This window comes from Acanthochromis polyacanthus, chromosome 5 (assembly GCF_021347895.1).
Source record: "Acanthochromis polyacanthus isolate Apoly-LR-REF ecotype Palm Island chromosome 5, KAUST_Apoly_ChrSc, whole genome shotgun sequence".
Taxonomy (NCBI): Eukaryota; Metazoa; Chordata; class Actinopteri; family Pomacentridae; genus Acanthochromis; species Acanthochromis polyacanthus.
The window spans coordinates 12,572,789-12,575,205 of record NC_067117.1 but is presented as its reverse complement, the minus strand read 5'-3'; the positions used below and the strand labels follow the sequence as shown (position 1 = coordinate 12,575,205).

Genomic DNA, 2,417 nt, shown 5'->3' with positions numbered 1-2,417 from the left:
TGTCAAAGAACTTTTATGAAAGTTCCACAAACACGTCAACAAGAACAGCTTGCAAAAAAGTTCTTGAGCAAGAAATCAAGTAGCATTATTTATGGAGTACCTTAACATACACAGAGGTTTTTCAGAGTAAAATGTAAAAAATAAAGTAAGTAGTGTAATAAAAAATGAAGTCACTTTAATCAGAAAAGGTTCATTGAATACAATGGACACTCATTTCTAGAATAATTAAAACTGATTGAGTAAAACAGCCAAAGAAAGAAAAGAAATGGAAAAAATAAAAGCATGTAAGACACTAATTGCAACAACAAATAGAAAAGAAGTTAATTTAAAGTAAATGAAAAAAGTACAGATAAATTTATTAAAAGTATAGTACAACATTAAAGTGTAAAACATGTTATTTCCTCTACAGCAGGTGATGCTATGACTGAGTGCACATTGGCATATGGATGTCATCACTGCAGGACTGTGATCAATCACATAAACTTTCAGGCAGACTGCAGTATGTAGGCGGCATTTATACAGCACATCATGCTTCATGATGAACCATCAAAGTTCAGTCAGCCCCTCTGGCCACACCCTTTGAGTCTAATTTGCAATTTTCATAAATATTCAACCTAAATGCGTGTTGTATATATGTCCCAATTTCAGGTGTTGTGGAGTTACCACCTGTGAAGAATTAATTGCTGAAAATGACCAAAATCTGACATCCACTTCAAAATGACAGACTTCCTGTTGCATTCAGAACATGACTCCAAAAGACATTTTTGTTCACACTGACATATGCATGGCAAATTTCATAGTCATAGGTTAAACTTGTCCTCTTTGTGACTTTTTTTAATAGCACTGCATGTGCACACCTTTGTCACTGATTTCTAAATAGAACTGTTTTAGTAAAGCTGACAAGAAAAGAAAAGTACTAAATTGAAATAATGAGCAACCATTAACAATTAAGGAACATAACCTTTTTCTCTGGTTTCCCCAAATTGAGGGATGGTACAGCCCCTGGCCTGAGAAGCTTGTGTTGCGCATGTTTTGAGAGGATGAAGTCCTCCTCCCTGAAATGGTTGCTGCATACATAATTATGATCCCCCGGTATCCATCTCCTCTTGGTCCCCACCGCTTCTCTACTGATGGCCTGTTGCTCTCTCAGTGTGCTGTCCTTGGACTGCTTGGGAAACCTGAAATGTGTGGCATATTATAATACATCCATAGACAATGATGCACTGTGACTGTCATTGAATACTGATAGTCACACCAACTTACACTGTACAGTTAGTGATTCAGCTAAACTGGCTGAGTGCAGCACTCAAGACAAGGTCAGAAGGAGTTTCTGTTTGCAAACAAAGAAGCAGAGCAAATTTGAGGCAGAATGTCCCAAATAAAAGAGCCACTTGCTTATGACAGCCACGCTCAAATCGACTGGTGCAGGAGATGGCAGCACACGATTTCAGCATGGTCAGATATTAGCCGCATCCACCTGAAACCATAACAACAGAGACACTTAAATTAACAGGTTCATGATGTGATGATTGCAAGGTGAGTGTCAGCATGTTTCCTTTCACTTACATTCCAGAGTGGAATCACAAAACAGGTGGCATTGAAGGAGCTAGCAACGGTCACCAGAGCTCAGTTCACCTTTGGGACATGGTGGAATCACGAATTGGCATCACTAAGGTGAATCTGCAACAGTTGTATGATGCCATCATGTCAATGTGGACCAAATTCGCTGAAGAAATGTTTCCGGCATCTTGTTCAATTTATGCCACAAAAAACTAAAGCAGTTCTGAAGGCAAAAATCGTAGGTGTAAGTCATGACAGAGGAGTTGTCTGACTAATTTGAGACAAATTAAAAATACTTTTTACTTACTATTAATTCCACATGTTTATCCATAATTACAAAGAAATTTTTTGGGGGGATTTTTTGGGAGTTTTTTTTTTTAACCTCCCAAACCAAGGTTTTACTTGCCAGTTTATGGAATTTGGCCAGACATTAAAGTCTATGAAGAGTCCAAGTCCCCCTATGGTGAAGGAAACATTAAGCACCTCTCCAGTCGTTGAGTAAACCCTTAAACCCTCACAGTTCTATGTTTTACATGAAATTAACCTCTCCCTGCCCTAAAATGGCTTGGATGTCACTCTATGCCGTTGCTTCCTTTAGAGAGTGCAGATCTGTGAAGTCCCCACTGCTGGTTCTCTAATCACTGCAGCTCAAGCACACCATCTCAGCTACGGGAAACTGTAGGGTAATTCCAGGTGAAATGACCAGATATTCCTTGGGGGTGTTGCTGCACCATTTTCAAATTAGTCTGAAATTTGCATTCCATTAGATAGTCACTAAAGTACTTTCTATGCAAAATTGTAGGCCTGTAGCTCAAATAGTTTCTGAGTTGTGGGGGTCTGAAATTTTCAGAATTTGG

General features: G+C 38.8%; 1 long non-coding RNA gene across 1 annotated transcript; it reads right to left on the bottom strand.

Moving 5' to 3' along the window:
* LOC127534092 (uncharacterized) lies at nt 1-2,417 on the bottom strand. Its single transcript, XR_007942050.1, has 2 exons — nt 1,567-2,417; nt 1-1,477 (listed from the first exon to the last, which is right to left on the bottom strand). It is a non-coding gene; the product is annotated as an uncharacterized LOC127534092 (long non-coding RNA).